Source organism: Mercurialis annua, linkage group LG5 (genome assembly GCF_937616625.2).
Source record: "Mercurialis annua linkage group LG5, ddMerAnnu1.2, whole genome shotgun sequence".
NCBI lineage: Eukaryota > Viridiplantae > Streptophyta > Magnoliopsida > Malpighiales > Euphorbiaceae > Mercurialis > Mercurialis annua.
This window is the reverse complement of record NC_065574.1, coordinates 41,831,530-41,841,214: the sequence shown is the minus strand read 5'-3', so window position 1 is coordinate 41,841,214 and position 9,685 is coordinate 41,831,530. Positions and strand designations below refer to the sequence as shown.

Genomic DNA, 9,685 nt, shown 5'->3' with positions numbered 1-9,685 from the left:
GATAATAATTAAAAAAATGCAGGCGCGGACCGCAAAAATGCAAAAAAGGGGTGCAACACGAGGACTTCCCAGGAGGTCACCCATCCTAGTACTGCTCTCGCCCAAGCACGTTTAACTTCGGAGTTCTGATGGGATCCGGTGCATTAGTGCTGGTATGATCGCACCCGTCACACCTTGCACGATCATCGTATATATCTGCTGCCTTGCAACTCATTCAACCAAAATAAAAAATATCTTTAAAAGTACGTTTTGGTCCCTGAACTTTTTCATATTTCCCGTTTAGTCCCTGCATTGCAATTCACCGGTGCTCGTTACTCGTTCTGTTTACGCGATAGGCGATAATAATTAAAAAAATGCAGGCGCGGACCGCAAAAATGCAAAAAAGGGGTGCAACACGAGGACTTCCCAGGAGGTCACCCATCCTAGTACTGCTCTCGCCCAAGCACGTTTAACTTCGGAGTTCTGATGGGATCCGGTGCATTAGTGCTGGTATGATCGCACCCGTCACACCTTGCACGATCATCGTATATATCTGCTGCCTTGCAACTCATTCAACCAAAATAAAAACTATCTTTAAAAGTACGTTTTGGTCCCTGAACTTTTTCATATTTCCCGTTTAGTCCCTGCATTGCAATTCACCGGTGCTCGTTGCTCGTTACTCGTTTACGCGATAGGCGATAATAATTAAAAAAATGCAGGCGCGGACCGCAAAAATGCAAAAAAGGGGTGCAACACGAGGACTTCCCAGGAGGTCACCCATCCTAGTACTGCTCTCGCCCAAGCACGTTTAACTTCGGAGTTCTGATGGGATCCGGTGTATTAGTGCTAGTATGATCGCACCCGTCACACCTTGCACGATCATCGTATATATCTGCTGCCTTGCAACTCATTCAACCAAAATAAAAACTATCTTTAAAAGTACGTTTTGGTCCCTGAACTTTTTCATATTTCCCGTTTAGTCCCTGCATTGCAATTCACCGGTGCTCGTTGCTCGTTACTCGTTTACGCGATAGGCGATAATAATTAAAAAAATGCAGGCGCGGACCGCAAAAATGCAAAAAAGGGGTGCAACACGAGGACTTCCCAGGAGGTCACCCATCCTAGTACTGCTCTCGCCCAAGCACGTTTAACTTCGGAGTTCTGATGGGATCCGGTGCATTAGTGCTGGTATGATCGCACCCGTCACACCTTGCACGATCATCGTATATATCTGCTGCCTTGCAACTCATTCAACCAAAATAAAAAATATCTTTAAAAGTACGTTTTGGTCCCTGAACTTTTTCATATTTCCCGTTTAGTCCCTGCATTGCAATTCACCGGTGCTCGTTACTCGTTCTGTTTACGCGATAGGCGATAATAATTAAAAAAATGCAGGCGCGGACCGCAAAAATGCAAAAAAGGGGTGCAACACGAGGACTTCCCAGGAGGTCACCCATCCTAGTACTGCTCTCGCCCAAGCACGTTTAACTTCGCAGTTCTGATGGGATCCGGTGCATTAGTGCTGGTATGATCGCACCCGTCACACCTTGCACGATCATCGTATATATCTGCTGCCTTGCAACTCATTCAACCAAAATAAAAAATATCTTTAAAAGTACGTTTTGGTCCCTGAACTTTTTCATATTTCCCGTTTAGTCCCTGCATTGCAATTCACCGGTGCTCGTTGCTCGTTACTCGTTCTGTTTACGCGATAGGCGATAATAATTAAAAAAATGCAGGCGCGGACCGCAAAAATGCAAAAAAGGGGTGCAACACGAGGACTTCCCAGGAGGTCACCCATCCTAGTACTGCTCTCGCCCAAGCACGTTTAACTTCGGAGTTCTGATGGGATCCGGTGCATTAGTGCTGGTATGATCGCACCCGTCACACCTTGCACGATCATCGTATATATCTGCTGCCTTGCAACTCATTCAACCAAAATAAAAAATATCTTTAAAAGTACGTTTTGGTCCCTGAACTTTTTCATATTTCCCGTTTAGTCCCTGCATTGCAATTCACCGGTGCTCGTTACTCGTTCTGTTTACGCGATAGGCGATAATAATTAAAAAAATGCAGGCGCGGACCGCAAAAATGCAAAAAAGGGGTGCAACACGAGGACTTCCCAGGAGGTCACCCATCCTAGTACTGCTCTCGCCCAAGCACGTTTAACTTCGGAGTTCTGATGGGATCCGGTGCATTAGTGCTGGTATGATCGCACCCGTCACACCTTGCACGATCATCGTATATATCTGCTGCCTTGCAACTCATTCAACCAAAATAAAAACTATCTTTAAAAGTACGTTTTGGTCCCTGAACTTTTTCATATTTCCCGTTTAGTCCCTGCATTGCAATTCACCGGTGCTCGTTGCTCGTTACTCGTTTACGCGATAGGCGATAATAATTAAAAAAATGCAGGCGCGGACCGCAAAAATGCAAAAAAGGGGTGCAACACGAGGACTTCCCAGGAGGTCACCCATCCTAGTACTGCTCTCGCCCAAGCACGTTTAACTTCGGAGTTCTGATGGGATCCGGTGTATTAGTGCTTGTATGATCGCACCCGTCACACCTTGCACGATCATCGTATATATCTGCTGCCTTGCAACTCATTCAACCAAAATAAAAACTATCTTTAAAAGTACGTTTTGGTCCCTGAACTTTTTCATATTTCCCGTTTAGTCCCTGCATTGCAATTCACCGGTGCTCGTTGCTCGTTACTCGTTTACGCGATAGGCGATAATAATTAAAAAAATGCAGGCGCGGACCGCAAAAATGCAAAAAAGGGGTGCAACACGAGGACTTCCCAGGAGGTCACCCATCCTAGTACTGCTCTCGCCCAAGCACGTTTAACTTCGGAGTTCTGATGGGATCCGGTGCATTAGTGCTGGTATGATCGCACCCGTCACACCTTGCACGATCATCGTATATATCTGCTGCCTTGCAACTCATTCAACCAAAATAAAAAATATCTTTAAAAGTACGTTTTGGTCCCTGAACTTTTTCATATTTCCCGTTTAGTCCCTGCATTGCAATTCACCGGTGCTCGTTACTCGTTCTGTTTACGCGATAGGCGATAATAATTAAAAAAATGCAGGCGCGGACCGCAAAAATGCAAAAAAGGGGTGCAACACGAGGACTTCCCAGGAGGTCACCCATCCTAGTACTGCTCTCGCCCAAGCACGTTTAACTTCGGAGTTCTGATGGGATCCGGTGCATTAGTGCTGGTATGATCGCACCCGTCACACCTTGCACGATCATCGTATATATCTGCTGCCTTGCAACTCATTCAACCAAAATAAAAACTATCTTTAAAAGTACGTTTTGGTCCCTGAACTTTTTCATATTTCCCGTTTAGTCCCTGCATTGCAATTCACCGGTGCTCGTTGCTCGTTACTCGTTTACGCGATAGGCGATAATAATTAAAAAAATGCAGGCGCGGACCGCAAAAATGCAAAAAAGGGGTGCAACACGAGGACTTCCCAGGAGGTCACCCATCCTAGTACTGCTCTCGCCCAAGCACGTTTAACTTCGGAGTTCTGATGGGATCCGGTGTATTAGTGCTAGTATGATCGCACCCGTCACACCTTGCACGATCATCGTATATATCTGCTGCCTTGCAACTCATTCAACCAAAATAAAAACTATCTTTAAAAGTACGTTTTGGTCCCTGAACTTTTTCATATTTCCCGTTTAGTCCCTGCATTGCAATTCACCGGTGCTCGTTACTCGTTCTGTTTACGCGATAGGCGATAATAATTAAAAAAATGCAGGCGCGGACCGCAAAAATGCCAAAAAGGGGTGCAACACGAGGACTTCCCAGGAGGTCACCCATCCTAGTACTGCTCTCGCCCAAGCACGTTTAACTTCGGAGTTCTGATGGGATCCGGTGCATTAGTGCTGGTATGATCGCACCCGTCACACCTTGCACGATCATCGTATATATCTGCTGCCTTGCAACTCATTCAACCAAAATAAAAACTATCTTTAAAAGTACGTTTTGGTCCCTGAACTTTTTCATATTTCCCGTTTAGTCCCTGCATTGCAATTCACCGGTGCTCGTTGCTCGTTACTCGTTTACGCGATAGGCGATAATAATTAAAAAAATGCAGGCGCGGACCGCAAAAATGCAAAAAAGGGGTGCAACACGAGGACTTCCCAGGAGGTCACCCATCCTAGTACTGCTCTCGCCCAAGCACGTTTAACTTCGGAGTTCTGATGGGATCCGGTGCATTAGTGCTGGTATGATCGCACCCGTCACACCTTGCACGATCATCGTATATATCTGCTGCCTTGCAACTCATTCAACCAAAATAAAAAATATCTTTAAAAGTACGTTTTGGTCCCTGAACTTTTTCATATTTCCCGTTTAGTCCCTGCATTGCAATTCACCGGTGCTCGTTGCTCGTTACTCGTTCTGTTTACGCGATAGGCGATAATAATTAAAAAAATGCAGGCGCGGACCGCAAAAATGCAAAAAAGGGGTGCAACACGAGGACTTCCCAGGAGGTCACCCATCCTAGTACTGCTCTCGCCCAAGCACGTTTAACTTCGGAGTTCTGATGGGATCCGGTGCATTAGTGCTGGTATGATCGCACCCGTCACACCTTGCACGATCATCGTATATATCTGCTGCCTTGCAACTCATTCAACCAAAATAAAAAATATCTTTAAAAGTACGTTTTGGTCCCTGAACTTTTTCATATTTCCCGTTTAGTCCCTGCATTGCAATTCACCGGTGCTCGTTACTCGTTCTGTTTACGCGATAGGCGATAATAATTAAAAAAATGCAGGCGCGGACCGCAAAAATGCAAAAAAGGGGTGCAACACGAGGACTTCCCAGGAGGTCACCCATCCTAGTACTGCTCTCGCCCAAGCACGTTTAACTTCGGAGTTCTGATGGGATCCGGTGCATTAGTGCTGGTATGATCGCACCCGTCACACCTTGCACGATCATCGTATATATCTGCTGCCTTGCAACTCATTCAACCAAAATAAAAAATATCTTTAAAAGTACGTTTTGGTCCCTGAACTTTTTCATATTTCCCGTTTAGTCCCTGCATTGCAATTCACCGGTGCTCGTTGCTCGTTACTCGTTTACGCGATAGGCGATAATAATTAAAAAAATGCAGGCGCGGACCGCAAAAATGCAAAAAAGGGGTGCAACACGAGGACTTCCCAGGAGGTCACCCATCCTAGTACTGCTCTCGCCCAAGCACGTTTAACTTCGGAGTTCTGATGGGATCCGGTGTATTAGTGCTAGTATGATCGCACCCGTCACACCTTGCACGATCATCGTATATATCTGCTGCCTTGCAACTCATTCAACCAAAATAAAAACTATCTTTAAAAGTACGTTTTGGTCCCTGAACTTTTTCATATTTCCCGTTTAGTCCCTGCATTGCAATTCACCGGTGCTCGTTGCTCGTTACTCGTTTACGCGATAGGCGATAATAATTAAAAAAATGCAGGCGCGGACCGCAAAAATGCAAAAAAGGGGTGCAACACGAGGACTTCCCAGGAGGTCACCCATCCTAGTACTGCTCTCGCCCAAGCACGTTTAACTTCGGAGTTCTGATGGGATCCGGTGCATTAGTGCTGGTATGATCGCACCCGTCACACCTTGCACGATCATCGTATATATCTGCTGCCTTGCAACTCATTCAACCAAAATAAAAAATATCTTTAAAAGTACGTTTTGGTCCCTGAACTTTTTCATATTTCCCGTTTAGTCCCTGCATTGCAATTCACCGGTGCTCGTTACTCGTTCTGTTTACGCGATAGGCGATAATAATTAAAAAAATGCAGGCGCGGACCGCAAAAATGCAAAAAAGGGGTGCAACACGAGGACTTCCCAGGAGGTCACCCATCCTAGTACTGCTCTCGCCCAAGCACGTTTAACTTCGGAGTTCTGATGGGATCCGGTGCATTAGTGCTGGTATGATCGCACCCGTCACACCTTGCACGATCATCGTATATATCTGCTGCCTTGCAACTCATTCAACCAAAATAAAAAATATCTTTAAAAGTACGTTTTGGTCCCTGAACTTTTTCATATTTCCCGTTTAGTCCCTGCATTGCAATTCACCGGTGCTCGTTGCTCGTTACTCGTTTACGCGATAGGCGATAATAATTAAAAAAATGCAGGCGCGGACCGCAAAAATGCAAAAAAGGGGTGCAACACGAGGACTTCCCAGGAGGTCACCCATCCTAGTACTGCTCTCGCCCAAGCACGTTTAACTTCGGAGTTCTGATGGGATCCGGTGTATTAGTGCTTGTATGATCGCACCCGTCACACCTTGCACGATCATCGTATATATCTGCTGCCTTGCAACTCATTCAACCAAAATAAAAACTATCTTTAAAAGTACGTTTTGGTCCCTGAACTTTTTCATATTTCCCGTTTAGTCCCTGCATTGCAATTCACCGGTGCTCGTTGCTCGTTACTCGTTTACGCGATAGGCGATAATAATTAAAAAAATGCAGGCGCGGACCGCAAAAATGCAAAAAAGGGGTGCAACACGAGGACTTCCCAGGAGGTCACCCATCCTAGTACTGCTCTCGCCCAAGCACGTTTAACTTCGGAGTTCTGATGGGATCCGGTGTATTAGTGCTAGTATGATCGCACCCGTCACACCTTGCACGATCATCGTATATATCTGCTGCCTTGCAACTCATTCAACCAAAATAAAAACTATCTTTAAAAGTACGTTTTGGTCCCTGAACTTTTTCATATTTCCCGTTTAGTCCCTGCATTGCAATTCACCGGTGCTCGTTACTCGTTCTGTTTACGCGATAGGCGATAATAATTAAAAAAATGCAGGCGCGGACCGCAAAAATGCCAAAAAGGGGTGCAACACGAGGACTTCCCAGGAGGTCACCCATCCTAGTACTGCTCTCGCCCAAGCACGTTTAACTTCGGAGTTCTGATGGGATCCGGTGCATTAGTGCTGGTATGATCGCACCCGTCACACCTTGCACGATCATCGTATATATCTGCTGCCTTGCAACTCATTCAACCAAAATAAAAACTATCTTTAAAAGTACGTTTTGGTCCCTGAACTTTTTCATATTTCCCGTTTAGTCCCTGCATTGCAATTCACCGGTGCTCGTTACTCGTTCTGTTTACGCGATAGGCGATAATAATTAAAAAAATGCAGGCGCGGACCGCAAAAATGCAAAAAAGGGGTGCAACACGAGGACTTCCCAGGAGGTCACCCATCCTAGTACTGCTCTCGCCCAAGCACGTTTAACTTCGGAGTTCTGATGGGATCCGGTGCATTAGTGCTGGTATGATCGCACCCGTCACACCTTGCACGATCATCGTATATATCTGCTGCCTTGCAACTCATTCAACCAAAATAAAAAATATCTTTAAAAGTACGTTTTGGTCCCTGAACTTTTTCATATTTCCCGTTTAGTCCCTGCATTGCAATTCACCGGTGCTCGTTACTCGTTCTGTTTACGCGAGAGGCGATAATAATTAAAAAAATGCAGGCGCGGACCGCAAAAATGCAAAAAAGGGGTGCAACACGAGGACTTCCCAGGAGGTCACCCATCCTAGTACTGCTCTCGCCCAAGCACGTTTAACTTCGGAGTTCTGATGGGATCCGGTGCATTAGTGCTGGTATGATCGCACCCGTCACACCTTACACGATCATCGTATATATCTGCTGCCTTGCAACTCATTCAACCAAAATAAAAAATATCTTTAAAAGTACGTTTTGGTCCCTGAACTTTTTCATATTTCCCGTTTAGTCCCTGCATTGCAATTCACCGGTGCTCGTTGCTCGTTACTCGTTTACGCGATAGGCGATAATAATTAAAAAAATGCAGGCGCGGACCGCAAAAATGCAAAAAAGGGGTGCAACACGAGGACTTCCCAGGAGGTCACCCATCCTAGTACTGCTCTCGCCCAAGCACGTTTAACTTCGGAGTTCTGATGGGATCCGGTGCATTAGTGCTGGTATGATCGCACCCGTCACACCTTGCACGATCATCGTATATATCTGCTGCCTTGCAACTCATTCAACCAAAATAAAAAATATCTTTAAAAGTACGTTTTGGTCCCTGAACTTTTTCATATTTCCCGTTTAGTCCCTGCATTGCAATTCACCGGTGCTCGTTACTCGTTCTGTTTACGCGAGAGGCGATAATAATTAAAAAAATGCAGGCGCGGACCGCAAAAATGCAAAAAAGGGGTGCAACACGAGGACTTCCCAGGAGGTCACCCATCCTAGTACTGCTCTCGCCCAAGCACGTTTAACTTCGGAGTTCTGATGGGATCCGGTGCATTAGTGCTGGTATGATCGCACCCGTCACACCTTGCACGATCATCGTATATATCTGCTGCCTTGCAACTCATTCAACCAAAATAAAAAATATCTTTAAAAGTACGTTTTGGTCCCTGAACTTTTTCATATTTCCCGTTTAGTCCCTGCATTGCAATTCACCGGTGCTCGTTGCTCGTTACTCGTTTACGCGATAGGCGATAATAATTAAAAAAATGCAGGCGCGGACCGCAAAAATGCAAAAAAGGGGTGCAACACGAGGACTTCCCAGGAGGTCACCCATCCTAGTACTGCTCTCGCCCAAGCACGTTTAACTTCGGAGTTCTGATGGGATCCGGTGCATTAGTGCTGGTATGATCGCACCCGTCACACCTTGCACGATCATCGTATATATCTGCTGCCTTGCAACTCATTCAACCAAAATAAAAAATATCTTTAAAAGTACGTTTTGGTCCCTGAACTTTTTCATATTTCCCGTTTAGTCCCTGTATTGCAATTCACCGGTGCTCGTTGCTCGTTACTCGTTTACGCGATAGGCGATAATAATTAAAAAAATGCAGGCGCGGACCGCAAAAATGCAAAAAAGGGGTGCAACACGAGGACTTCCCAGGAGGTCACCCATCCTAGTACTGCTCTCGCCCAAGCACGTTTAACTTCGGAGTTCTGATGGGATCCGGTGCATTAGTGCTGGTATGATCGCACCCGTCACACCTTGCACGATCATCGTATATATCTGCTGCCTTGCAACTCATTCAACCAAAATAAAAAATATCTTTAAAAGTACGTTTTGGTCCCTGAACTTTTTCATATTTCCCGTTTAGTCCCTGCATTGCAATTCACCGGTGCTCGTTGCTCGTTACTCGTTACTCGTTCTGTTTACGCGATAGGCGATAATAATTAAAAAAATGCAGGCGCGGACCGCAAAAATGCAAAAAAGGGGTGCAACACGAGGACTTCCCAGGAGGTCACCCATCCTAGTACTGCTCTCGCCCAAGCACGTTTAACTTCGGAGTTCTGATGGGATCCGGTGCATTAGTGCTGGTATGATCGCACCCGTCACACCTTGCACGATCATCGTATATATCTGCTGCCTTGCAACTCATTCAACCAAAATAAAAAATATCTTTAAAAGTACGTTTTGGTCCCTGAACTTTTTCATATTTCCCGTTTAGTCCCTGCATTGCAATTCACCGGTGCTCGTTACTCGTTCTGTTTACGCGATAGGCGATAATAATTAAAAAAATGCAGGCGCGGACCGCAAAAATGCAAAAAAGGGGTGCAACACGAGGACTTCCCAGGAGGTCACCCATCCTAGTACTGCTCTCGCCCAAGCACGTTTAACTTCGGAGTTCTGATGGGATCCGGTGCATTAGTGCTGGTATGATCGCACCCGTCACACCTTGCACGATCATCGTATATAT

At 45.6% G+C, this 9,685-nt stretch overlaps 29 non-coding genes across 29 annotated transcripts; all 29 read right to left on the bottom strand.

Moving 5' to 3' along the window:
• Positions 1-47: 47 nt before the first annotated feature.
• LOC126683824 (5S ribosomal RNA) lies at positions 48-166 on the bottom strand. Its single transcript, XR_007642032.1, has one exon. It is a non-coding gene; the product is annotated as a 5S ribosomal RNA (ribosomal RNA).
• Positions 167-384: 218 nt separating this feature from the next.
• On the bottom strand, positions 385-503 carry LOC126683823 (5S ribosomal RNA). Its single transcript, XR_007642031.1, has one exon. It is a non-coding gene; the product is annotated as a 5S ribosomal RNA (ribosomal RNA).
• A 220-nt stretch (positions 504-723) lies between these two features.
• On the bottom strand, positions 724-842 carry LOC126684612 (5S ribosomal RNA). Its single transcript, XR_007642784.1, has one exon. It is a non-coding gene; the product is annotated as a 5S ribosomal RNA (ribosomal RNA).
• A 220-nt stretch (positions 843-1,062) lies between these two features.
• LOC126683820 (5S ribosomal RNA) lies at positions 1,063-1,181 on the bottom strand. Its single transcript, XR_007642029.1, has one exon. It is a non-coding gene; the product is annotated as a 5S ribosomal RNA (ribosomal RNA).
• A 218-nt stretch (positions 1,182-1,399) lies between these two features.
• Positions 1,400-1,518, bottom strand: LOC126685020 (5S ribosomal RNA). The gene has a single exon (XR_007643178.1). It is a non-coding gene; the product is annotated as a 5S ribosomal RNA (ribosomal RNA).
• Positions 1,519-1,743: 225 nt separating this feature from the next.
• LOC126683819 (5S ribosomal RNA) lies at positions 1,744-1,862 on the bottom strand. The gene has a single exon (XR_007642028.1). It is a non-coding gene; the product is annotated as a 5S ribosomal RNA (ribosomal RNA).
• Positions 1,863-2,080: 218 nt separating this feature from the next.
• On the bottom strand, positions 2,081-2,199 carry LOC126683818 (5S ribosomal RNA). The gene has a single exon (XR_007642027.1). It is a non-coding gene; the product is annotated as a 5S ribosomal RNA (ribosomal RNA).
• A 220-nt stretch (positions 2,200-2,419) lies between these two features.
• LOC126684982 (5S ribosomal RNA) lies at positions 2,420-2,538 on the bottom strand. Its single transcript, XR_007643142.1, has one exon. It is a non-coding gene; the product is annotated as a 5S ribosomal RNA (ribosomal RNA).
• A 220-nt stretch (positions 2,539-2,758) lies between these two features.
• Positions 2,759-2,877, bottom strand: LOC126683817 (5S ribosomal RNA). The gene has a single exon (XR_007642026.1). It is a non-coding gene; the product is annotated as a 5S ribosomal RNA (ribosomal RNA).
• Positions 2,878-3,095: 218 nt separating this feature from the next.
• LOC126683816 (5S ribosomal RNA) lies at positions 3,096-3,214 on the bottom strand. Its single transcript, XR_007642025.1, has one exon. It is a non-coding gene; the product is annotated as a 5S ribosomal RNA (ribosomal RNA).
• A 220-nt stretch (positions 3,215-3,434) lies between these two features.
• On the bottom strand, positions 3,435-3,553 carry LOC126684610 (5S ribosomal RNA). The gene has a single exon (XR_007642782.1). It is a non-coding gene; the product is annotated as a 5S ribosomal RNA (ribosomal RNA).
• A 218-nt stretch (positions 3,554-3,771) lies between these two features.
• LOC126683815 (5S ribosomal RNA) lies at positions 3,772-3,890 on the bottom strand. The gene has a single exon (XR_007642024.1). It is a non-coding gene; the product is annotated as a 5S ribosomal RNA (ribosomal RNA).
• Positions 3,891-4,110: 220 nt separating this feature from the next.
• LOC126683814 (5S ribosomal RNA) lies at positions 4,111-4,229 on the bottom strand. Its single transcript, XR_007642023.1, has one exon. It is a non-coding gene; the product is annotated as a 5S ribosomal RNA (ribosomal RNA).
• A 225-nt stretch (positions 4,230-4,454) lies between these two features.
• LOC126683813 (5S ribosomal RNA) lies at positions 4,455-4,573 on the bottom strand. Its single transcript, XR_007642022.1, has one exon. It is a non-coding gene; the product is annotated as a 5S ribosomal RNA (ribosomal RNA).
• Positions 4,574-4,791: 218 nt separating this feature from the next.
• Positions 4,792-4,910, bottom strand: LOC126683812 (5S ribosomal RNA). The gene has a single exon (XR_007642021.1). It is a non-coding gene; the product is annotated as a 5S ribosomal RNA (ribosomal RNA).
• A 220-nt stretch (positions 4,911-5,130) lies between these two features.
• LOC126684609 (5S ribosomal RNA) lies at positions 5,131-5,249 on the bottom strand. The gene has a single exon (XR_007642781.1). It is a non-coding gene; the product is annotated as a 5S ribosomal RNA (ribosomal RNA).
• A 220-nt stretch (positions 5,250-5,469) lies between these two features.
• Positions 5,470-5,588, bottom strand: LOC126683810 (5S ribosomal RNA). Its single transcript, XR_007642020.1, has one exon. It is a non-coding gene; the product is annotated as a 5S ribosomal RNA (ribosomal RNA).
• A 218-nt stretch (positions 5,589-5,806) lies between these two features.
• On the bottom strand, positions 5,807-5,925 carry LOC126683808 (5S ribosomal RNA). Its single transcript, XR_007642018.1, has one exon. It is a non-coding gene; the product is annotated as a 5S ribosomal RNA (ribosomal RNA).
• A 220-nt stretch (positions 5,926-6,145) lies between these two features.
• On the bottom strand, positions 6,146-6,264 carry LOC126684981 (5S ribosomal RNA). The gene has a single exon (XR_007643141.1). It is a non-coding gene; the product is annotated as a 5S ribosomal RNA (ribosomal RNA).
• A 220-nt stretch (positions 6,265-6,484) lies between these two features.
• LOC126684608 (5S ribosomal RNA) lies at positions 6,485-6,603 on the bottom strand. Its single transcript, XR_007642780.1, has one exon. It is a non-coding gene; the product is annotated as a 5S ribosomal RNA (ribosomal RNA).
• A 218-nt stretch (positions 6,604-6,821) lies between these two features.
• Positions 6,822-6,940, bottom strand: LOC126683807 (5S ribosomal RNA). Its single transcript, XR_007642017.1, has one exon. It is a non-coding gene; the product is annotated as a 5S ribosomal RNA (ribosomal RNA).
• A 218-nt stretch (positions 6,941-7,158) lies between these two features.
• On the bottom strand, positions 7,159-7,277 carry LOC126683806 (5S ribosomal RNA). Its single transcript, XR_007642016.1, has one exon. It is a non-coding gene; the product is annotated as a 5S ribosomal RNA (ribosomal RNA).
• Positions 7,278-7,495: 218 nt separating this feature from the next.
• Positions 7,496-7,614, bottom strand: LOC126683805 (5S ribosomal RNA). The gene has a single exon (XR_007642014.1). It is a non-coding gene; the product is annotated as a 5S ribosomal RNA (ribosomal RNA).
• A 220-nt stretch (positions 7,615-7,834) lies between these two features.
• Positions 7,835-7,953, bottom strand: LOC126683804 (5S ribosomal RNA). Its single transcript, XR_007642013.1, has one exon. It is a non-coding gene; the product is annotated as a 5S ribosomal RNA (ribosomal RNA).
• Positions 7,954-8,171: 218 nt separating this feature from the next.
• LOC126683803 (5S ribosomal RNA) lies at positions 8,172-8,290 on the bottom strand. The gene has a single exon (XR_007642012.1). It is a non-coding gene; the product is annotated as a 5S ribosomal RNA (ribosomal RNA).
• A 220-nt stretch (positions 8,291-8,510) lies between these two features.
• Positions 8,511-8,629, bottom strand: LOC126683802 (5S ribosomal RNA). Its single transcript, XR_007642011.1, has one exon. It is a non-coding gene; the product is annotated as a 5S ribosomal RNA (ribosomal RNA).
• Positions 8,630-8,849: 220 nt separating this feature from the next.
• Positions 8,850-8,968, bottom strand: LOC126683801 (5S ribosomal RNA). The gene has a single exon (XR_007642010.1). It is a non-coding gene; the product is annotated as a 5S ribosomal RNA (ribosomal RNA).
• A 232-nt stretch (positions 8,969-9,200) lies between these two features.
• Positions 9,201-9,319, bottom strand: LOC126683799 (5S ribosomal RNA). The gene has a single exon (XR_007642009.1). It is a non-coding gene; the product is annotated as a 5S ribosomal RNA (ribosomal RNA).
• Positions 9,320-9,537: 218 nt separating this feature from the next.
• LOC126683798 (5S ribosomal RNA) lies at positions 9,538-9,656 on the bottom strand. The gene has a single exon (XR_007642008.1). It is a non-coding gene; the product is annotated as a 5S ribosomal RNA (ribosomal RNA).
• Positions 9,657-9,685: the final 29 nt, after the last annotated feature.